This window comes from Mesoplodon mirus (assembly GCF_964341445.2).
Source record: "Mesoplodon mirus genome assembly, chromosome: 2".
NCBI classification, from domain to species: Eukaryota; Metazoa; Chordata; class Mammalia; order Artiodactyla; family Ziphiidae; genus Mesoplodon; species Mesoplodon mirus.
This window is the reverse complement of record NC_138977.1, coordinates 84386918-84412993: the sequence shown is the minus strand read 5'-3', so window position 1 is coordinate 84412993 and position 26076 is coordinate 84386918. Positions and strand designations below refer to the sequence as shown.

At 36.5% G+C, this 26076-nt stretch overlaps 1 protein-coding gene across 3 annotated transcripts in view; it reads right to left on the bottom strand.

The window, feature by feature from the left end:
* GRXCR1 (glutaredoxin and cysteine rich domain containing 1) overlaps positions 1-26076 on the bottom strand; it is a gene marked incomplete at its 5' end in the record, with an annotated part of 356205 nt that overhangs the window by 242936 nt on the left and 87193 nt on the right. For all 3 annotated transcript variants that reach the window (XR_014293037.1, XR_014293038.1, XR_014293039.1), the window contains one exon: positions 117-270. The remainder of the gene's footprint in view (positions 1-116; positions 271-26076) is intronic.

Below are 26076 nucleotides of genomic sequence, written 5' to 3'. Positions count from 1 at the left end.
AATGAAAACAAGATCACAGGGTTGAACTGCAATGTGGATCCCATCCTGTGAGTGTGTATCAGGGTTTCACTCTCAGAACATCGACTTCTAGGAAACACACAGTAGCCCCGACCAACCTGCAGCCAAGCAGCGAACAAACAATCCTCTTGCTAAGGAGTCTGCTCTGAATTTCATCGAGATCCGACTATTTCTCAGAAAGAACATTCTGTCTCAGTGTTGTTCACTCGTCTTTTGTCCCAAACCGATGATAGTGTGGTAATGGGCTGCATTCTGTAGAACGAAACACACGCAGTTTGGAAGAACATCAGGCTTTAGGCTTTAGTCAGTGTCCCTAAGTTCAGGATTCTCATCCATAAAACAAGGATAATAAAATCTACTAGTTACCTAACAGCATATTGTGAGAATTTAAGGAAGCAAATGTATGTGAAAGAACTGTAGAAACTACAAAATAATGTAATAGCATCATAGCTCATAAGCAATTGTCTTAATAAGTAGTAAAATAGTTGATTTCCATTATAAAAGTTGAAGGCCCAGATCCTTCTTTCCACTAGACTGGAACTGCAAGGGGGGAATAATTTAGCCAAACACTCTTTCCTGGGACGTCTACCCTTGAAGAATAGGTGCAAGGCTTTAAAAAATGGTGAGGTCCCATTCATTTAGAAGCAGCATTCTGATCTGACTGTTCCTGTCTTGAGAAATTTCCTTTAGTTCTTGTTTCCTTGCTCCACCTGAAACCATTGATTTCTTCCTATTTCAAGATGTGGTTCTCCAGTCTTTCAGTTTGCCAGTAAATTTCCTTTTTTTGCCTAAGCTGACCAACGTTTGTTTCTTTGCAATCAAAAAAAACTTAGCTAACTGATACACCAAGCCAGGATCTCAACCCAGGGCAGCTCAAAATCCAAAGCCCATGCACTAAACCAATAAATTATAGTGTCTCTTAAAAAGTCACATTAAGTATTAAAATGTACAGTGCTTCTCTTATCCAACCTGCAGCTGTATTAATCTATGATCCACCCATTAGTTCATATGGTAACTTCTGCCTTCTAAAAACAAATGTGAAAACTATTTCTTATGTGATAATTCAGAAATTATCTTAAGTGCCATGGATTTAAGGGGAATCATTGAGTCATTTGAGAAATTGAACTGTAGAGCTGATAGGAACCTATGAGATCATTTTCACCTAACTTTGTATAAATAGAAGTATCATAATAATTTAATGAAAACAGCATCTGGCAGACTTTAACATTCTTCTTTCAATTGGTATAGAAGCAACTACCCCACTGCTTAGATGCAATGTATTACAGACAAGTCTCACCAAGTACAAACTGTAAACACAGACTACAAAGACAAAATTTATCTTTCTCAGCTTTGTTTCAAATTTAAGAAATATCCAGGCTCTGCTAAGTAAGCAAGCCTATTATTCCAGTGGCCCCTTGAGTAGTCTAAGCAATCATCCTGGACATCAAACAGCAGGAAGCTTTTGGAAAGAAAAAAGGAAAAAAGGTTCAGCCACAGTTTAATTTCCTCTCTAATTCCAAAGGAATATATTCACTGAGCTCCTTGGGAAAGGAACTTTCTTCCACTCTCTCAACACTTTTCTGTTTGTACTAGATGAAAAAGAGACACAACAAATTGACATGGGCCCTTAGATTCACAATTTTCTGAAGAAGGGCTTGCAGGAATGGGCATGTGCTGCATGTGAGAGGAGTGGAGGGAACCAGAGCAATGGGTTCCTGCATGTGTCTGGACCTGTTACCACTCACCCCAACGTATGGCCAGTTTTCCATGAAAGAGAAAAAACGCATGTCGACTGAAAAAAATGCACAACCCCAAAGTTGAGAATCATGTTTTATTCGGTGGACTTGCTGAGGACATAAGCCTGGAAGACAGCCTCTCAGCTTGCTCTGAGGGACTGCTCATAAGAAGTATGAGAGGAGCCAGGATATATATAGGAGTTTTTGCAACAAAAACCAGGTAGTCAGAACATCAGAAGGTTACTGCTAAAGAAAACCAGACATCTCAAGGTAATGAATTTAGCGCTTTTCTATATATAGGAAGATGCAAGAGTCTGGCCTCATTGAAATCAATCCTTTGGTATATCTGGCCTTGATATCAAAGGCAAGTATCCTGTTTTTCTCAATCCTGAATCCCCTCAAGGTGCACAGTCGTGGGCGGCTACAGTGGCTGATGGCTTGATGACTACAATATCCTTTGTTTACTGGTATGGCAGGTGGCATTTCCACATGCAAAACAAATAAATCACATTGGATTGTATATTTAGGATAAATGATATTTTCAAAATTCCCTGCAACATGCAAAAAGCACTCACATTTATTAAAAATCATTCTCCCCACTCCAGGGTTGAAATATTCTTTCATTTAGCAGGTACTTTTTTTTTTAGCACTTTGAGGAACTATGTTCAGCAGGTATTGAGCTCAAATCAATACCTCACTTACTGTGAAGTTCCAAGCTGGAGGATCATCATATAAAACACAATATGGTCCTTCTAGTAATGCTGATAACCCAATCTTGTTGAATGTGCACAAGTGGAAACCACAGAGCACTGAATTTCATCAAATGTAAGGTGCTATCAGCCTGCAGGTTTTATAAATTTAAGTTTTAGCAAAGTAAATAAAGACAAATTGATCACATAATTAATTTGATGACTAATTTTTGTTGAATATATGACTGTTCGGAATCATATAAATATTATAAATGACATGGTCTAATGTAATGAATTCTGTCCTATTAGAAGTTTTAAAAAAACATATCCTAAAAAATTAGAAGAATGAAAAATACTGGCATAGAATCTCCTCGGAAATCTCAAGTGGAATTATCTGATGGATCTGGAGCACCATTAGAGAAATTTCTATTCACTTCTTTGAAGAACTTTAGAGAGAAGTTTAGATGTCTTGGTATAATGGAACAGGAGCCTTCTATGAAAACACTGAAAGAAGAAATATCAATAACGACATGGCCCAAGAATATCACCTTTACCCTGAGTTGCTACTTTTAATATTTTCATTTACAATTTATTTCAAAAGTTGGTCTAATATTTTTTACTGCATGAACAAACTTTCATCAAAACGGCCTTTCTACGGAATACATTTCTCTTCAGTTTGCAAAGACGATATTCTATTCTTAAGCAAGCAATTCTGGTTTTATATTTGTAGTACCATTAAATAGAACCAGAGAGGTAACTTTTTTTGTACGTTTTTGTTGTAAATTTTACTACTTCAAACTTTTTTTGTGGCTGCCAAAGGGAAAAATATAAGAAACAAAAATCAATGTTTGTATTTAAACTTGGAAGTATGATGAGAAGATACGGTGTGTGTATGTGTGCGTGTGTTGTTCTTTTGTTTTGCCTACTTTCTAGAATGTAAGCTTATGATACATATACTTACAGATAGCTCCTTCTCCTCCTATTACAGAGATTAACAATCCCTTTCTCTCAATAAACACAGAAGCTATCATTTATTGAATAGTTATTATGTGCTCAGTGCCATACTAAGCTCTTTAGACTCATACAAGAACTCTATGACAAAGTCATATTAAAACGGTGAAAACCTTTACAATATTCATTTAAGAAGTATTTATTGAGCAACTACTGTGAGACATTATTCTGGGCTTTGATGATATCAGAGTAAACAAAAAAATACAAAGCCACTGTTCTCAAAAAAATAACAAAAATAGAGAGAAAAAGCATCCACAGATGAAAGAGTATCTTTAAAGTAAGACAATTTGATTGAAAACAAATCAGCAGTTACAATGGAAGACAGAAAATTCTGAGAAAATGTATTCAAAAAATACATTTGAGAATCAATCTAGAAATGTATGTCCAACAAAATTATCATCTGATAATGAGGGCAAAACATGTAAATCATTAGATGAAAACAAACTATTTCTTCTATTAATAGATTCTAAACAAAAGCACTTAAAATATACTTCTAGAAGAGGACAAATTAGCCATAAAGGGAGGTCAGAAAAGCATACAAGAAGGGTGAACAAAGCAGATTCCACAAAATACCAATAACAATGGTGCTGGTCATATTATTATTTGTGTATGGATATGAGTTACCCACCTTAAAAATAATATCTACAAACATACATCAATATTTTATTATTATTATATTATATATTATATATATATAATGTATATATTATTATGAGGAAATTTTCCTCTCAAAAATTAACCTGAAAAAAAAAATTAACCTGAATGTAGAACCATTTATATGAAGAGAAAATAAAGTTCCATTTTCTTTTAAGCATAATTATGAATAATGGCTTCTTCTAGGCTCTGCTGTTTTAATCAATTGTGATTTTTATTACCTTTTTTAATGCTCAAATTGTCACAAATTAGCCAGTGGGAACTCTTTTTAAGCTAGCTTCTGAGTCCTGTCAACACCATATCAGAACATTTCAAAGCACACTTGCCTGTTGGAAACAAAAATTTCTAGCCTAATCTTGAAAACTCTCTTCCCCAAGGCATAGAATTAGCTCCTCCTAGAAGCATTGATATTTTTAGTTGAGTTTTACCATTTCTCTATGATATCCTTACTTGAAATTTTAACTCCTCACAAAACTGTAATTAAACCCCCTTACTTTTATAATGTGATGAACTAAATAATCTTTACCATTTTTATTAAAATTCATATAATCACTTGACTTTTTTAAACTCTGTCAATAAAAACTGTCTAAAAGACAGTGCTAACATTTTGAGTGATTTGCAATATTTTTATTCTGCTATGATTTTATGTACTCAAACCCCATTTCAGCCCAATATTTCTAATTATTTCCAGGAAGTTTCATAACTTCTCTAATTTTTATAGAGCAGTGTATTTCTAAAGCTGTCATTGTCTTTAGTAAGTTGTAATTACTTTTCTTTTAATTATGAGACAAAAATTTTAAATCAACTACTTAACAAATGCCAAGATATGTACTTTATCCATCTATACACGAGACAAAAAAATGAAAATCTTAGGTTGTTCATTATTTTAATTAAAATAAGAAAAGCATTATATCTGTAAACAATAAGGCAAATTAAAATTGGGAAAAATTTCAGTTTTCACTTGGAGAGAAACTGAGATTCTGATGCATGCTGAAAGACATAATTCATCATGGAAGTTCAATATCTAAGCCCTCACAGAAAAAGCATCTTCAGATCTCTTTGATGATACTTATGTGGGCAAATCGTACCCTCTGGTGCAAGACTGATTGAAACTGACACTTTCAACTTCATGCTCAAATTGGAAAAAGGTCCCCTAAGGGTAGAGGAGCAATACTCAATTAAAGATGTCTGATTGTTAGAGAAAATGATACTGATTACCTTGCCTCTGAACCTCAAATTAATTGTGCAAGATAATTCTCTACAATTTAAGACTGCCTCTTTTATGTGATTTATTAGAACTACCTTGAACCTCCTGGCCACTTAACATATGGCTTTTCAAAAGTAATTGAGAATATTCCATTGTATCTAGATGGGTGGGATGGGGGAAGGTGGGAAGGAGGTCCAAGAGGGAGGGGATATAGGTATACATATAGCTGATTCACTTTACTGTACAGCAGAAATTAACACAACATTGTAAAGCAATTTTACTCCAATAAAAAAAAACTGTAAAAAAAAAGTAATTGAGAAATGTGTTTCTTTTTCTAGCTGGAATTTATTTAAAAGTTTTGGACAATAACTTGAGATATATCATCTAGACACATTAATATTTATAATCTAGGTTTAGCTTTGCCAAAACAAAGCTGCAATTAGAATCCAATTTTCCACCAAATCATTCAGATTTTTACAGTTTAAAAACCCAAAGTAATTTTTGCTGAATCTGAAATGATAAATAATTTGTCCAAAACCATTGCCTTAAGGTCATATAGCAAGTACAATGGGAAAGCAAAGCAAAGAGATTGAATCTATATTAAAAGGTAGGCTTTCCTAAGGTTGTTTCTATGCTAGTATCATCAGTCAATACATAAGTAAATATTTTGATAGAGTACAAAATGTGATTTCTTTTTCCTGAGACAAAACAGAAATACCAAATAGGTTGTGTTGCATGCACCAATTCCAAATATCTGATACTGAGTAACTCCAGGACTGTGTTGAGGATTCTGAGAAAGAATCTGTGGCTCAGAGTCCAATATTAGCCAGGAGTGGAAGACTGGATACATATTTTTGGCCATCCTGACTCCAAAAGAACTGAAAAGAATTCCTTAGGACATTACCTCTACCTTTCAAAATATTAACGAATATTCTACTTTGAATTAAGACATCTAACACATTTTGATTTCTATAAATACCTCTGAAACTAAATTTTCATTATCCAACCACATGTAATTTAATTTAATAGGAAAAAAAATTTCACTGAGTGCCCACCAAAAGCCCTTATGCCTGGAACAGTGGAGAAAATAGACACAATTTTGCCCTCTCTGTGCTCTCAAATTAGCAGGAAGGTAATAACTGTCTAAATAGGCAAAAATCCTCAACAAACTATTAGCAAACCAATTCCAACAATATATAAAGAGGATCATACACCATGATCAAGTTGGATTCCCTCCAGGGTCATAAGGATGATTTAACATACACAAATCAATCAGTGTGATACAACACATCAACACAAGGAAAGATAAAAACCACATAATCATCTCAGTAGCTGCAGAAAACGCATTTGACAAAATTCAACATCCATTCAGGATAAAAAGTCTCATCAGAGGGAACATATCTCAACATAATAAAGGCCATTTATGACGAACCCACAGCCAACATAATACCCAATGGTGAAAAGCTGAAAGCCTTCCCACTAAATTCAGGAGCAAGACAAGGACGCCTACTCTCATCGCTTCTATTTAACACAGTATTAGAAGTCTTAGCCACAGCAATCAGATAAGAAAAAGAAACAAAAGTATCCAAATTGGAAGAGAAGAGGTAAAACCATCACTACTTGAAGATGGCATGATACTCTATATAGAGAACCCTAAGTCTCCACACAAAAACTATTAGAATTAATAAATGATTTTAGCAAGGTAGGAGGATACAAGATTAAGATATAGAAATTCATTGCATTTCTATACACTAATAATGAAATATCAGAGACAGTAAAAAAAAAATCCCATTTAAAATCATATAAAAAATATACCTAGGAACAAACTTAACCAAGGAGGTGAAAGATCTATATGCTGAAAACTATAAAACATTGATAAGGAAATTGAAGATGATTCAAAGAAATGGAAAGATATCCCATGCCCTTGGACTGAAAGAATTAATATTGTTAAAATGGCCATACTACTCAAAGTAATCTACAGATTTAATGCAATCCCTATCAACATGCCCATGACATTTTTCACAGAACTAGAACAAATAACTCTAAAATTTATATGGAACCATAAAAGACCCAGAATTGCCAAAGCAATCCTGAGGGGAAAAAAAAAAAAAAAGCTGGAAGTATAACCCTTCCAGACTTCAGACTATACTGATATTAGCATGAAAACAGACACATAGATCAATGGAATAGGATAGAGAGCCCAGAAATAAACCCATGCATCTACAGTCAATTAATCAATGATAAAAGAGGCAAGAATACACAATGGAGAAAAGACAGTCTCTTCAATAAGTGGTGCTGGGAAAACTGGACAGCTACATGTAAAAGAATGAAATTAGAACATCCCCTTACACCATATACAAAAATAAACTCAAAATGATTTAAAGACCTAGATGTAAGACATGACACCATAAAGCTCCTAGAAGAGAACATAGACAAACCATTCTTTGACATAAATCATAGCAATATTATCTTAGATCAGTCTCCCAAAGCAAAAGAAGTAAAAGCAAAAATAAACAAATGAGACCTAATCAAACTTAAAAGTTTTTGCACAGCAAAGGAAACCATCAACAAAACAAAAAGACAACCTATGGAATGGGAGAAAATATTTGCAAATGATGCAACTGACAAGTGGTTAATATCCAAAATATACAAATAGCTCATACAACTCAATATTTAAAAAACAGACAACCCAATTAAAAAATGGGCAGAAGACCTAAATAGACATTTTTCCAAAGAAGACATACAGATGGCCAACTGGAACATGAAAAGATGCTCAGCATTGCTAATTATTGGAGAAATGTGAATCAAAACCAATGAGATATCACCTCACACAGGTCAGAATGGCTGTCATCATAAAGTCTACAAATAATAAATGCTGGAGAGGATGTGAAGAAAAGGGAACCCTTGTACACTATTGGTGGGAATGTAAATTGGTGCAGACACTATGCAAAAACAGTATGAAGGTTCCTTAGAAAACTAAAAATAGAACTACCATATGATCCAGCAATTCCACTCCTGTATATATACCTGGAAAAAAAAAGAAAATATTAATTTGAAAAGATACATGCACCCCCAACATTCAGAGCAGCACTATTTACAATAGCCAAGACAAGGAAGCAATCCAAGTGCCCCTCAACAGACGACTGGATAAAGATGATGTGGCTTATATCTACAATGGAATATTACTCAGCCAAAAAAAAAAAGAATGAAATACTGCCATCTGTAGCAACATGGATGGACCTAGAGAATATTATGATTAGTGAAATAAATCAGACAAAGACAAATACTATATGCTACCACTTATATGTGGAATCTAAAAAATAATACAAATGAACCTATATACAGAACAGAAAAAGACTCACAGACAGAAAACAAACTTATGGTTACCAAAGGTGAAAGGGATGGAGGAGAGACAAATTAGAGTACAGGATTAACAGATAAAAACAACTATACTTAAAATAGAGAAGCAACAATTCCCTGTAGCACAGGGAATTATACCCAATATTTTGTAATAATCTAAAATAGACTATAATCTTCAAAAAAACCCCCACGAATCACTGTGCTGTATACCTGAAACTAACATAATATTGTAATTCAACTATACTTCAATAACAAATAAAAATAAAAAAATAATAATCTAAATGAATGGTTGTATCATGCTTTGCAATGTATTTTTAAACATTAATCTTCCTTGAATTCTTTGGAAAAGCCAATTCGTTCATGATGTACTTTTTCAACACACTGTGAGATTTGTTTGCTAATATTTTTTTCAGGAATTTTGCATCTATTTTCACAAGGAAGAATGACTTTTAATCATCCATTATCAATAAAATCCTTATTTGATTTTGGCATCATGATAATTTAGCCTCATTAAATTATTTGTAAGATGTCACCACCTGTTTTATTTTGTTCTATTTTCTGGAAGGATTATATATAGTTTTAGAATTAATTGTTTCTTGATGATGTGTCATAACTTGCCTTTTAATTGATCTAGATCTGTTGTTAGTTCATTTTGGGTTTTCATTTTGGCTTTTTATATAGAAGGGGGAAAGATTTTAAAACACTGATCTAGTTTCTTTAAAGGTTACAGGTCTACTAAGATTTTCTTTTATTTCTACTTGATTCAGTATTGCTAAGTAATTTTCTGTGTGAAGTTGTCCATTACATGTATATTTTTTACATAAGACTGTACATTGTTCATGTATGTGCAATTTTATTTTGTATGTTAGATGTTTTTCTCTCCCTGTCCCTTGATAAATTTCAACAGGGTATATCAATTAACACTGAATTACCTTTTTTTTTTAACAATTAAAATCAATTTGGCCAATTATATTGGCTTCATACCAAAAGGCATAAAATTGCCAAGAAATGGTAAGCCTTTTCTTGGTAATCCATTCAGCACCCATGAAAAGCAGCCATTCTTTCATTTTGATGAAATAAATTTTCATCTCTTTTTCACTGCCAATAATAAATGATGTTTCCTTTCTAGAGCCTTTCTTCTTAAATCTTTATTCACAAGTCCTACATTTCTCTTTGATTCATTCCTTTGAACTCTTTCTAGGGTCTCTCCGTATCTTTTAAATTTTGAAACAGAGAACTTAATATTAAACTCTAGAACTACCTGACCAATGGTATATAAAATTAAAAAATGATCTTAGGAACACAAACACTCAATATGTTGTCTTCATTAATACTGCTTTAGAAGCCTTGAATAAGGGGATTATGCAAAGTGGGAGAGTGGAGGCCTCCGGCACAGAGGAAATCTTGACCACAGACACACTTCCTCATCACCTCTTTTCTTATTAAGACCTCAGAGACTGTGCCCTCTGTTTTCTTGTGTGTTACCATTTACTTCTTCCAAATAGAGTTTTCCATGATCCTAAACAACTCAGAGCTTTCTCACAGTTTTTGCAGGTTTCCTAGGGGTTTGCATTGCAAAAACAAGGAAACTGACTAAGATAACCTTAACTAATCATAAGGATTTTATATTTTCAATAAGTCACTGAGCAAAATGACACCAACACCTCTAAGACCTGGGAAAAAAACTATGCCTCCAACCCTTTGGCTCTCTCTCTTCATTCTCTCTTTGGTTCTGGAGAGAACATGAGATAAATATATTTTATCTCAGCAGGCATGAGATAAATATATTTTGTTTCTAGGACTGGTGATCCTGATAAGGATGATAAAAGTTAATTATATCTTAATTACCCACTTATCCCTTTGAGGGGGCGGGGGCAATAGAGGAGACCATAGTTCTTTGCACAGGGCAGTCTCTCAATAAACATCTGCTGAATGAATGAACTAATGACAAACAAGTTAAAGATGGCATTGGATCCTTGGAATCACAAGGTCCAAGTAAGTTTCCTCTACATTTTAAGAAATACAGAGTTTTATCTGTTTCTGTTTTTGCTTCTGCTTTATGAAAGTAAATTATAATGATCTTAGTCATCATTCTCAGAAAAGGATGACTATTTTTCTTTCAAGAATAATTAGCTCAGATTACCGAAATTAGGGATCCGATTGCTTGCTGCTCAGAAGCCCGTAAAGAGGCAAGAGATTGGCACAGCACTGTAAATCAACTATACTTCAATTAAAAAAAAAGACTGCCCTAGAAAACTTCCTTGCCCCTTCCGCCATGTGAGGACACAGCAGATCATTGCCAGCTGTGAACCAGGAAGTGGGCTCTCACCAGACACCAAATCTGCCTGCACCTCGATGTTGGACTTGCAGTGGGATTTGGACTTGATGACCTTCAAAAATAAAATTGTGTATTTGTTCTGATAAAAAATTTATTCAGAGGACTTCCGGGTAAGATGGCGGAAGAGTAAGACGCGGAGATCACCTTCCTCCCCACGGATACACCAGAAATACAGCTACACGTGGAACAACTCCTACAGAACACCTACTGAACGCTGGCAGAAGACCCCAGACCTCCCAAAAGGCAAGAAACTCCCCACATACCTGGGTAGGGCAAAGCGGAGAGATCCGTACACAGAGGATCGGTGCCGAGCGGCACTCACCAGCCCGAAAGGCTTGTCTGCTCGCCCGCCGGGGCGCGCAGCGCTGGAAGCTGAGGCTCGGGCTTCGGTCAGAGCGCAGGGAGAGGACTGGGGCTGGCGGCGAGAACTCAGCCTGAAGGGGGCTAATGTGCCACAGCTAGCCGGGAGGGAGTCCGGGAAAACTCTGGAGCTGCCGAAGAGGCAAGAGACTTTTTCTCCCCTCTTGGTTTCCTGGTGCGCTAGGAGAGGGGATTAAGAGCGCTGCTTAAAGGGGCTCCACGGACGGGCGCGAGTCGCGACTGAAAGCGCGGAGCCCAGTGACAGGCGTGGGACGCTGGGGCTGCTGCTGCCGCCGCCAAGAAGCCTGTGTGCGAGCGCAGGTCACTGCCCACACCGCCCTTCCGGGAGCCTGTGCAGCCCGCCACTGCCGGGGTCCCGGGATCCAGGGGCGGCTTCCCTGGGAGAACGCACGGCGCGCCTCGGGCTGGTGCAACGTCACGCCGACCTCTGCCGCTGCAGGCTTGCCCCGCACTCCGTGCCCCTCCCTCCCGCCCGGCCTGAGTGAGCCAGAGTCCCCGAAGAGGCTTCTCCTTTAACCCTGTCCTATCTGAGCGAAGAACAGACGCCCTCCGGCGACCTACACGCAGAGGCGGGGCCAAATCCAAAGCTGAGACCCAGGAGCTGTGAGAACAAAGAAGAGAAAGGGAAACCTCTCCCAGCAGCCTCAGAAGCAGCGGATTAAAGCTCCACAATCAACTTGATGTACCCTGCATCTGCGGAATACATGAATAGACAACACATCATCCCAAATTGAGGAGCCCGGAGTCAGTGCTGTGCCTCTGAGGTGGGAGAGCCAACTTCAGGACACTGGTCCACAAGAGACCTCCCAGCTCCACATAATATCAAACGGCGAAAATCTTCCAGAGATCTCCATCTCAACACCAGCACCCAGCTTCACTCAACGACCAGCAGGCTACAGTGCTGGACACCCTGAGCCAAACAACTAGCAAGACAGGAACACAACGCCACCCATTAGCAGAGAGGTGGCCTAAAATCATAAAAAGTCCACAGACACCCCAAAACACACCACCAGACGTGGACCTGCCCACCAGAAAGACAAGATCCAGCCTCATCCACCAGAACACAGGCACTAGTCCCCTCCACCAGGAAGCCTACACAACCCACTAAACCAACCTTCGCCACTGGGGACAGACACCAAAAACAACAGGAACTACGAACCTGCAGCCTGCAAAAAGGAGACCCCAAACACAGTAACATAAGCAAAATGAGAAGACAGAAAAACACACAGCAGGAGAAGGAGCAAGATAAAAACCCACCAGACCTAACAAATGAAGAGGTAATAGGCAGTCTACCTGAAAAAGAATTCAGAATAATGATGGTAAAGATGATCCAAGATTCTATTTCCCAGATCCAAAATCTTGGAAATAGAAGAGACAAAATGCAAGAAACAGTTAACAAGGACCTAGAAGAACTAAAGATGAATCAAACATCGATTAAAAACACAATACATGAAATAAAAAATACTCTAGATGGGATCAATAGCAGAATAACTGAGGCAGAAGAACGGATAAGTGAGGTGGAAGATAAAATAGTGGAAATAACTGCTGCAGAGCAAAATAAAGAAAAAAGAATGAAAAGAACAGAGGACAGTCTCAGAGACCTCTGGGACAACATTAAACGCACCAACATTCGAATTATAGGGGTTCCAGAAGAAGAAGAGAAAAAGAAAGGGACTGAGAAAATATTTGAAGAGATTATAGTTGAAAACTTCCCTAATATGGGAAAAGAAATAGTTAATCAAGTCCAGGAGGCACAGAGAGTCCCATACAGAATAAATCCAAGGAGAAATACGCCAAGACACATATTAATCAAACTGTCAAAAATTAAACACAAAGAAATCCTATTAAAAGCAGCAAGGCAAAAACAACAAATAACACACAAGGGAATCCCCATCAGGATAACAGCTGATCTCTCAGCAGAAACTCTACAAGCCAGAAGGGAGTGGCAGGACATACTTAAAGTGATGAAGGAGAAAAACCTGCAACCAAGATTACTCTACCCAGCAAGGATCTCATTCAGATTTGATGGAGAAATTAAAACGTTTACAGACAAGCAAAAGCTGAGAGAGTTCAGCACCACCAAACCAGCTTTACAACAAATGCTAAAGGAACTTCTCTAGGCAAGAAACACAACAGAAGGAAAAGACCTACAATAATGAACCCAAAACAATTAAGAAAATGGGAATAGGAACATACATATCGATAATTACCTTAAATGTAAATGGACTAAATGCTCCCACCAAAAGACACAGAGTGGCTGAATGGATACAAAAACAAGACCCATCTATATGCTGTCTACAAGAGACCCACTTCAGACCTAGAGACACATACAGACTGAAAGTAAGGGGATGGAAAAAGATATTCCATGCAAATGGAAACCAAAAGAAAGCTGGAGTAGCAATTCTCATATCAGACAAAATAGACTTTAAAATAAGGACTACTAGAAGAGACAAAGAAGGACACTACATAATGATCAAGGGATCGATCCAAGAAGAAGATATAACAATTGTAAATATTTATGCACCCAACATAGGAGCACCTCAATACATAAGGCAAATACTAACAGCCATAAAAGGAGAAATCGACAGTAACACAATCATAGTAGGGGACTTTAACACCCCACTTTCACCAATGGACAGATCATCCAAAATGAAAATAAATAAGGAAACACAAGCTTTAAATCATACATTAAACAAGATGGACTTAATTGATATTTATAGGACATTCCATCCAAAAACAACAGAATACACATTTTTCTCAAGTGCTCATGGAACATTCTCCAGGATAGATCATATCTTGGGTCACAAATCAAGCCTTGGTAAATTTAAGAAAATTGAAATTGTATCAAGTATCTTTTCCGACCACGATGCTATGAGACTAGATATCAATTACAGGAAAAGAGCTGTAAAAAATACAAACACATGGAGGCTAAACAATACACTACTTAATAACGAAGTGATCACTGAAGAAATCAAAGAGGAAATTAAAAAATACCTAGAAACAAATGACAATGGAGACACGACGACCCAAAACCTATGGGATGCACCAAAAGCAGTTCTAAGAGGGAAGTTTATAGCAATACAATCCCACCTTAAGAAACAGGAAACATCTCGAATAAACAACCTAACCTTGCACCTAAAGCAATTAGAGAAAGAAGAACAAAAACATCCCAAAGTTAGCAGAAGGAAAGAAATCATAAAAATCAGATCAGAAATAAATGAAAAAGAAATGAAGGAAACGATAGCAAAGATCAATAAAACTAAAAGCTGGTTCTTTGAGAAGATAAACAAAATTGATAAACCATTAGCCAGACTCATCAAGAAAAAAAGGGAGAAGACTCAAATCAATAGAATTAGAAATGAAAAAGGAGAAGTAACAACTGACACTACAGAAATACAAAAGATCATGAGAGATTACTATAAGCAACTCTATGCCAATAAAATGGACAACCTGGAAGAAATGGACAAATTCTTAGAAATGCACAACCTGCCAAGACTGAATCAGGAAGAAATAGAAAATATGAACAGACCAATCACAAGCACTGAAATTGAAACTGTGATAAAAAATCTTCCAACAAACAAAAGCCCAGGACCAGATGGCTTCACAGGCGAATTCTATCAAGCATTTAGAGAAGAGCTAACACCTATCCTTCTGAAACTCTTCCAAAATATAGCAGAGGGAGGAACACTCCCAAACTCATTCTACGAGGCCACCATCACCTTGATACCAAAACCAGGCAAGGATGTCACAAAGAAAGAAAACTACAGGCCAATATCACTGATGAACATAGATGCAAAAATCCTCAACAAAATACTAGCAAACAGAATCCAACAGCACATTAAAAGGATCATACACCATGATCAAGTGGGGTTTATTCCAGGAATGCAAGGATTCTTCAATATACGCAAATCAATCAACGTGATACACCATATTAACAAACTGAAGGAGAAAAACCTTATGATCATCTCAATAGATGCAGAGAAAGCTTTCGACAAAATTCAACACCCATTTATGATAAAAACCCTGCAGAAAGTAGGCATAGAGGGAACTTTCCTCAACATAATAAAGGCCATATATGACAAACCCACAGCCAGCATCGTCCTCAATGGTGAAAAACTGAAACCATTTCCACTAAGATCAGGAACTAGACAAGGTTGCCCACTTTCACCACTCTTATTCAACCTAGTTTTGGAAGTTTTAGCCACAGCAATCAGAGAAGAAAAGGAAATAAAAGGAATCCAAATTGGAAAAGAAGAAGTAAAGCTGTCACTGTTTGCAGATGACATGATACTATACATAGAGAATCCTAAAGATGCTACCAGAAAACTACTAGAGTTAATCAATGAATTTGGTAAAGTTGCAGGATACAAAATTAATGCACAGAAATCTCTGGCATTCCTATATACTGATGATGAAAAATCTGAAAGTGAAATCAAGGAAACACTCCCATTTACCATTGCAACAAAAAGAATAAAATATCTAGGAATAAACCTACCTAAGGAGACAAAAGACCTGTATGCAGAAAATTATAAGACACTGATGAAAGAAATTAAAGATGATACAAATAGATGGAGAGATGTACCATGTTCTTGGATTGGAAGAATCAACATTGTGAAAATGACTCTACTACCCAAAGCAATCTACAGGTTCAATGCAATCCCTATCAAACTACCACTGGCATTTTTCACAGAACTAGAACAAAAAATTTCACAATTTGTATGGAAACACAAAAGACCCCGAATAGCCAAAGCAATCTTGAGAACGAAAAATGGAGCTGGAGGAATCAGGCTCCCTGACTTCAGACTATACTACAAAGCTACAGTAATCAAGACAGTATGGTACTGGCACAAAAACAGAAAGATAGATCAATGGAACAGGATAGAAAGCCCAGAGTTAAACGCACGGACATATGGTCACCTTATCTTTGATAAAGGAGGCAGGAATGTACAGTGGAGAAAGGACAGTCTCTTCAATAAGTGGTGCTGGGAAAACTGGATAGGGACATGTAAAAGTATGAGATTAGATCACTCCCTAACACCATACACAAAAATAAGCTCAAAATGGATTAAAGACCTAAATGTAAGGCCAGACACTATCAAACTCTTAGAGGAAAACATAGGCAGAACACTCTATGACATAAATCACAGCAAGATCCTTTTTGACCCACCTCCTAGAGAAATGGAAATAAAGACAAAAATAAACACATGGGACCTAATGAAACTTAAAAGCTTTTGCACAGCAAAGGAAACCATAAACAAGACCAAAAGACAACCCTCAGAATGGGAGAAAATATTTGCAAATGAAGCAACTAACTGACAAAGGATTAATCTCCAAAATTTATAAGCAGCTCATGCAGCTCAATAACAAAAAAACAAACAACCCAATCCAAAAATGGGCAGAAGACCTAAATAGACATTTCTCCACAGAAGATATACAGACTGCCAACAAACACATGAAAGGATGCTCAACATCTTTACTCATTAGAGAAATGCAAATCAAAACTACAATGAGATATCATCTCACACCAGTCAGAATGGCCATCATCAAAAAATCTAGAAACAATAAATGCTGGAGAGGGTGTGGAAAAAAGGGAACACTCTTGCACTGCTGGTGGGAATGTGAATTGGTACAGCCCCTATGGAGAACGGTATGGAGGTTCCTTAAAAAATTACAAATAGAACTACCATATGACCCAGCAATCCCACTACTGGGCATATACCCTGAGAAAACCATAATTCAAAAAGAGACATGTACCAAAATGTTCATAGCAGCCCTATTTACAATAGCCCGGAGATGGAAACAACCTAAGTGTCCATCATCGGATGAATGGATAAAGAAGATGTGGCACATATATACAATGGAATATTACTCAGCCATAAAAAGAAATGAAATTGAGCTATTTGTAATGAGGTGGATAGACTTAGAGTCTGTCATACAGAGTGAAGTAAGTCAGAAAGAGAAAGACAAATACTGTATGCTAACACATATATATGGAATTTAAGAAAAAAAAATGTCATGAAGAACATAGGGGTAAGACAGGAATAAAGACACAGACCTACTAGAGAATGGACTTGAGGATATGGGGAGGGGGAAGGGTAAGCTGTGACAAAGTGAAAGAGCGGCATGGACATATATACACTACCAAACGTGAGGTAGATAGCTAGTGGGAAGCAGCCGCATAGCACAGGGAGATCAGCTCGGTACTTTGTGACCGCCTGGAGGGGTGGGATAGGGAGGGTGGGAGGGAGACGCAAAAGGGAGGGGATATGGAAACATATGTATATGTATAACTGATTAAATTTGTTATAAAGCAAAAAAATAAAATAAATTAAAAAAAAAATTTATTCAAATTATCTTTTGGACATCCATGTACAGAAAGAATAAATCCATTATGTTAGAGCCCTGCATTTCATTAAAAACAACTTTACATTAATGTGACAAAATAAGTGTCATAAACCGAATACTAACCATTTTTAGTACAAATAGGTACTGTAAATGGATTTACTTTAGTTTATTATGTTACTCATCTTTGTTTTTCCTCTTTCTATGGCTTAAACTTAACTGTTATCTTCAGGACCTTTGACACCATTGTGAAAATTGCTATCTTTCACTTCTAAGTCATGCCGTTTATTAAAATGAATATACATATGTTTTCACAAGGCAAAGAAACTCATGGGATTGCTTAATGAAAAAATATGATTTATGACGTGACCACATTTCCCCCCCCAATTCAAAATAGCTAGATGTTATCACTACTAATTTATTTGTATAATCAAACTTTTGGCATATGTGATGCTGGCTTACTAATGCATGGCCAGTTCTTTAAACTATAATTATTAACAAAAAGGAAACACTTGCAGGGAATTGTCAAACTTCTAATTAGATAAATAACAAAAAACAAAAGGACTGTAAAACATGGGAACAAATAAACTGAATGTAATAAGCCTTTCTTCCCATCATACCCATCTTCAAAACACTTGCCAGTTTTAACCCAGGAGAACAAATGTGAACAGAGAATTTGTTGAGATCTCTGTGGAGAGAACTGATAGGGGCTTGTATCACTTCACACCAGTTAGAATGGGCATCATCAGAAAATCTACAAACAACAAATGCTGGAGAGGGTGTGTAGAAAAGGGAACCTTTTTGCACTTCTGGTGGGAATGTAAATTGATAGCCACTATGGAGAACAGTATGGAGGTTGCTTAAAAAACTAAAAATAGAATTACCATATGACCCAGCAATCCCAGTACTGGGCATATACCCAGAGAAAACCGTACTTCAAAAGGACACATGCACCCCAATGTTCATTGCAGCGCTATTTACAATAGCCAGGTCATGGAAGCAACCTAAATGCCCATCGACAGATTAATGGATAAAGAGATGTGGTACATATATACAGTAGAATATTACTCAGTCATAAAAAAGAACGAAATTGGGTCATTTGTAGAGACATGGATGGATTTAGAGACTGTCATACAGAGTGGAGTAAGTCAGAAAGACAAAAACAAATATCGTATATTAATGCATATATGTGGAACCTAGAAAAATGGTACAGATGAACCAGTTTGCAGGGCAGAAATAGAGACACAGATGTAGAGAACAAATGTATGGACATCAAGGGGGGAAGTGTTGAGGGTGGTGGTGGTGGTGGGATGAATTGGGAGATTGGGATTGACATATATACAGTAATATGTATAAAGTAGATAACATAAGAAACTGCTGTATAAAAAATAAATAAAATAAAATTGAAAAAAAAAAGAAAAAAAAAAAAAGAATAATTAGCTCAAAAAAAATTAAAGTTCACAGAAGCAACCTAAGATATTAGGAAAGTAGCTGGGTTTTTTTTTAAAGAAATTTACAAACCATGGCAATACAAATCCTTTTTGGAATAAGGCAGCATTATAAATCTATAAATTAAAATATTTTACTCATCCATTTTTAATTATAATAGGAAACAGAAAAAATATATTCAGTTAATATAAGTATAATCTTTGTCTAGGTTAGGAATACAATGAAAGGGATTTAGGTGGAAATAGAGATGAAAGCAACAGAGATCAAGAAGGTGGAGGGAGAGGGAAAATGGAGGAAAAAGAAAGATAGAAACATAGATAAAAAGCAGCAAGAATTGAAAGAGAGAAGTGTTCCCTATTAAAGGCTTTTTAAACAATTACTGCTATAGGCTGTTAAAGTTGGGCTATGGTGTTCCCCCAATAGGATTAAACAGTAATGTCAAATTTTGAATTTTCCTAAAGAGTCAAAGGACAATAAGCTATGAGCTGGAAGTTTCCCATAATTTAAAGACTGCAATAAAAATTTAATATTCATTTAGGGAGAGAAATATGTATTTCCTACTCTATCAGTTGTAAATAAGTTTAGCTGCAAGTAAAGAAACCACGATTAAGAGTAGCTTAAACAGTTTCTTTTTTTCCTCACAGAACAAGAAGTTCAGAGCAAGGCAGTAGCTGGTGTTCACTGACTGCTCAATGATGTTATTTAGGATTCAGGAACTTTTTTCTCTTTGTTCCAGTGCCCTGGCCACAATAAAAGACCTTCCTCTCACCACTGTGGCCTACAGGTCTCTAGATAGCTCCTGAACCAGCAGGCCTGATGTCAAGGAAAGAAGAGAGCAACTGGAGAAAAGTAATAAAGAATAAGACCAAAGGGGCCTTCCTGCGTGCCTGTCCCTCCTTATCAGAGAAGCCATAGCATCTGGGACACCTCGCTCAGCCCGCTTGTGCTTACATCTCATAGGCCAGTACCACATTCCCTAGGGAGAAGGGCTTGTGTATGGGGATGGCGTGGTAAAGCACCATGCTTACCACAGTCACATTTTCAAGAGTTCTATTTATTTTGCCTGGGGTCACACTTTAATAAAGAGGACAACAGCTGTTTTTCCCTTAGCAGTTATATTCCAGTTATCTGGCAGCAAGCAGAAGAAAGATTATCTTATACATGAAATTTTGTTCAGGGGCAAATATATTTAGTCTTGCTATTGTACTCATTCATTCAAAGATACATTCCAATTTACATGAGGTGGATATCATAATCGAATGCAGAGCAGGCCCTTGAAATTCCAAAATGCAAGCACAACACATGAAAATTTTCCAATTCTGCCAGGTCCTTACAGTTTAAAATGTAAAATACTAAGCTGTTTGCTGCAAGCAAACTTGATTCTACCTAAATTTAATTTGTCATATAAGTCTCACAACAGAAATATCTGCCCCTGTGTATATTCAGTGAATACAACTGAAGATGAAAATCCTCATATTCTCTTATGAAGACTCAGGAAAACACAGGTTTGTTAGGCAAATTATGCACTCTTTCCAGGCTCTCTGGACAATGAATATAATTCAAATTTAGTATCTGTGATGATTAGCATATATATACACACACACACATATATATATACTAGTGTATATATACATTTATATATATATAAACAATATATATTATCATATAAACTAGTATACATATTAGTATATATATTTGTATATATAAATATATAAATAAGTATATATATATTAATACATTATGATGATTAGTATAAACTAGTCTTTTTTTTTAACATCTTTATTGGAGTATAATTGCTTTACAATGGTGTGTTAGTTTCTGCTTTATAACAAAGTGAATCGGTTATACATATACATATGTTCCCATATCTCTTCCCTCTTGCGTCTCCCTCTCTCCCACCCTCCCTATCCCACCCCTCTAGGTGGTCACAAACCACCTAGCTGATCCCCTGTGCTATGTGGCTGCTTCCCACTAGCTATTTATTTTACGTTTGGTAGTGTATGTATGTCCATGCCACTCTCTCACTTTGTCACAGCTTACCCTTCCCCCTCCCCATATCCTCAAGCCCATGCTCTAGTAGGTCTGTGTCTTTATTCCCGTCTTACCCCTAGGTACTTCATGACTTTTTATTTTCCCTTAGATTCCATACATATGTGTTAGCATACGGTATTTGTTTTTCTCTTTCTGACTTACTTCACTCTGTATGACAACAGACTCTAGGTCCATCCACCTCACTACAAATAACTCAATTTCATTTCTTTTTATGGCTGAGTAATATTCCATTGTATATATGTGCCACATCTTCCTTATCCATTCATCTGTTGATGGACACTTAGGTTGCTTCCATGTCCTGGCTATTGTAAATAGAGCTGCAATGAACACTTTGGTACATGACTCTTTTTGAATTATGGTTTTCTCAGGGTATATGCCCAGTAGTGGGATTGCTGGGTCGTATGGTAGTTCTATTTGTAGTTTCTTAAGGAACCTCCATACCATTCTCCATAGTGGCTGTATCAATTTATATTCCCACCAACAGTGCAAGAGGGTTCCCTTTTCTCCACACCCTCTCCAGCATTTATTGTTTCTAGATTTTTTGATGATGGCCATTCTGACCGGTGTGAGATGATATCTCATTGTAGTTTTGATTTGCATTTCTCTAATGATTAATGACGTTGAGCATTCTTTAATGTGCTGGTTGGCAATCTGTATATCTTCTTTGGAGAAATGTCTATTTAGGTCTTCTGCCCATTTTTGGATTGGGTTGTTTTTTTGTTATTGAGCTGCTTGTAAATTTTGGAGATTAATCCTTTGTCAGTTGCTTCATTTGCAAATAGTTTCTCCCATTCTGAGGGTTGTCTTTTGGTCTTGTTTATGGTTTCCTTTGCTGTGCAAAAGCTTTGAAGTTTCATTAGGTCCCATTTGTTTACTTTGTTTTTATTTCCATTTCTCTAGGAGGTGGGTCAAAAAGGATCTTGCTGTGATTTATGTCATAGAGTGTTCTGCCTATGTTTTCCTCTAAGAGTTTTATAGTGTCTGGTCTTACATTTAGGTCTCTAATCCATTTTGAGTTTATTTTTGTGTATGGTGTTAGGGAGTGTTCTAATTTCATTCTTTTACATGTAGCTGTCCAGTTTTCCCAGCACCACTTATTGAAGAGGCTGTCCTTTCTCCAATGTATATTCCAATACTATATATAAAAATATATATTAGTTTATATACACTAAACTATATAAACTAATATATATGATTTATATATAAATAAATAAGTATACTAGTTTATAAGCTATATAAATAAGTATATATAGATATAAAGTAGTATATATAAACTAGTATATATATTAGTATATATATATATAAACTATCATATATAAAGGTTTCTGGGAGATAAAGTTTCATAAATTCATAGCACAGTATGTGTTTTAATAGCATTTATCATGTATTTTAATAATTACATATAGAGAGTATATATATATATATAGTATTCATGTATTCTCAGGGGGTGTAAAATATTAGACTATAAGGATATCTACCAAATTTACCAAGCTATTAACAGTAGTGTTCTTTTCTGGGTGGTGGAGTAAAGGTAGTTTGTGTTTGGGGCACATGCACGCATGCACACTGGCACTTTCCTATGGCTATATGATTATTATTAACAAAATTCTTATTACATTATAGTAGAAATGTTTGCATGTCAGTCTCTCCCATTAGCTCTAATCTCTATAAGGATTCAATGATCTTGTCACTTATTTCTATATCCATACTTTCTAGAATAGTACCTGGAAATTAGTAAGTGCTTGTTGTTCTCAGAATAAATTAATGAAAGAATGAGTTTGATTGTGGACTTTCTCATTCAGGTCAGTGTCCATCCATTCGTTCAAGTACTCTAACCAGGATTTGATGACCCACGTTCCTGTGATTGTGCTAATATGTTAGAGGTGCTTCCAACTAAAAATTGTCACTCGCCATCTGGTTCTACAAGCATGAAGTCACTAGCCACTGTAGTCGCTGGCCTTCAACGTACCCTGAAAGGAGTTCAAGGTGAAGATCAGGAATAAGGCTCTCCGTGCTCTGGGAAAAACTGGCAGAACAGGCCATCAGATAGGTATTTTTAGGAGAAGATTTTATGAGCCCAATTTCTTGCATCTTCTCATACCTAGAAAAGCACTAAAATCATTAATGGAGAGAGACATCTGGCTCCTCATGACTAGCAGCAACCTTTTGCCAAAATGTGTGCTTGACTGCATGTATCCACCTTCACTAAAATCACGTATATACTGACCTCCCCCCCACCTCTTCGGAGTAGTTCCTCGGAGCTATCTGAATGGCTGTCTCTGGGCTATAGTCCTCATTTGACCCCAAAGAAAACTTAACTCACAATTGTCATGTTATGCTTTTTTTGTGTGTGTGCTAACATTTTTAAAAGAAAACAAATAATGAATCACTTAATATCCTTCAGATGCCCCTGAGAATAACAGGACTTCACATTCCTAACATTGTCTTAGGTCCCATGATCATATAGAAGTTGATACCAAATGCTGACCTATCACTATTGAGAATCCCATCTAAAACTGCCTTTAAGTACTGTTGCCAGATGCCAATATTGACCTGGACCATTCACTATTTTATTTTCTTATTCAGAAAAAAAGCAGCATTTTTATCAACATTTCTTAAAATTACTTGGAAGTAAAAGAACTACTTTAAAACATAAAATGGTCAGGTCTAAGATTTGAGTTGATTTACAAGCTAATAAATTAGTCTGTTGTTCTTTCCCGGATGCTGGTAGAAGAGACAAAACTCCTGAGTCAGAGAAAAAGGGTTTTGTTACTCATGGCACAGCAAACAGCTGGAGCATCAGTATATTTATAATGTTTCTTCTTGCCCCCAGATCTCACAAGGAGATGGGGAGGGGGCCAGATGGATGCTATACATGCAGAGTATGCACATTCCAGCTGAGAAACGCTGAGATTGGGGAATCCACCACATTTATAGAAAGAAGTGAGCTAGCTTACTCTTTGTGTGGGTGTAGGAGATATCACCTCATCTCTCAAGATTACGAACTGCATGAACAGCCCTGAAAAATGGCCCCAGTAAACAGCAGTTAGGGCCTTACAATCTTAGCACACTCAGCAAGACATAAAGGACAGCTATGTAGCCTACAAAGGACTCTCTCTCCCACAAAACTATTATTATATAAGCACAAATAAATCATTGACCAAAATTTGCAAATTTTTATTTATTCTGCAGAGAACACAGAGCAAGCCTATTTCGATGTAGTTCAATGCTTGGGTTCCACTTGGCTTTTATCCCCACCTACTATGACTAGAGCAAAGAGTTGGTGAATGAAATACAAGAAACAAGGCTGCGGCAGAAGTCAGGTTCAGAGGATGAAGGGTTTTATATACCATGATAAAGACATTGGACTTATCCAAAGAAAACAGGAGCTATTTGAGGGTTCAAAGTGAGAGAGATTCGATTTGCATTTTATATAAATGGCATGGAACAGGCAAATATAGAGGCAGGAAGCCTAATTTGGAGGCAGTTGAATGATTGCGGCCTGACCCAAAAAGTAGGAGTTAGGATACAGATAAGAATAGACTTGAGAAATGTTTAAAAGGTAGAATTGTCTCAATTTAGAGTTTAATTGTATACAAGAGGTGAGGAAGAAGAATTTAAGAAAATTGCCTGTTTCTGCCTTGAGCAACCATGTCACGGTGGCACTCTTCCCTAATGTAGAAAGCACAGAGCATGCAGCAAATCAGAGAGTGAAAGCATTTTGTTTTTTTGATACTATAGGGAGTCTGAGATGTACTGGGACATCTGAGATGTTCAACAGAAGTTGGATATGCAGATCTGGTGATTTGGAGACAAAGCTAGGCTTGTGCCATGGAACTAAATGGTAACTGAAGTCATGAAAGAGAACAAGATCATGTCGGAGTATATGAAGAACAAGAAAAAAAAAAGGTTCAGCTGAGAACACTTGAAGCACAACCACTCAAAGACAGTCAAAAGACTTAGAATTACAACCAGACAGGAGAAAATCAAGAATGCAAGATACCATAGGAGCTAAAAGAATATTTCAAGAAAAGAGACATCATCGTCAAGTGCTATGGTGAACTCAAATAACTTCAGAACTTAAAGTGTTTATTCAATTGAATAATGAGGTTTTTATTTACATTGATATGAGCAGTTTCATTAGAATCGGAGGAAGAAATCATGTCAATAGAAAGAGAAGTCGAAGTGAGTTGAAGAAATGACAAATGTGTGTGTACATAGGCAACTGTTTCAAGAAGTGTACAGTATAAATGCAAACAGAGGAAACTTCCAGGGTTTGTTTTGTTTTTTAATGAAAGGAGAGATTTGAATATGCTTTAAATGAACATAGGAAAGAGCCAATAGGTAAGGGCAGATTGAAGATGTGGGGATAAGACAGGAGAGATAGTCCAAAGAGATGCTAAAGTAGAATTTTCAAAAAGATAAAATCAGGACTCTCATGCAAATATAAAATGAACATGTATCAAAGATTGCCTTCAACTCACTAAACAAAGGGGTAACTCATAAGATATTAAGACCAGCTCAAAGTGATTTGAATAGCTGATTTAGTTATAAGTAATTTAATATGGAAATGTAAAGATAAGATTGCTCAGTAAGTGCAAAATGATTAATATCCTGGAAAGCAAAAAACTGAAGCCTTTGGAGTTATCTTTTTACAGAAGAGAAAATGTGGACAGACCTTATTTACATCACTATAGGGCAAAATGCATAAGTTAACTATGCATGTAACTTCACTAAGTCATAATAAATTGTAAGCTGAACAAAGTACATTTCCTTAGATAATCCTTGCGTGGACCTGTAAAACAATGACCCCATATGATAATAAAAGGACATTCTGTT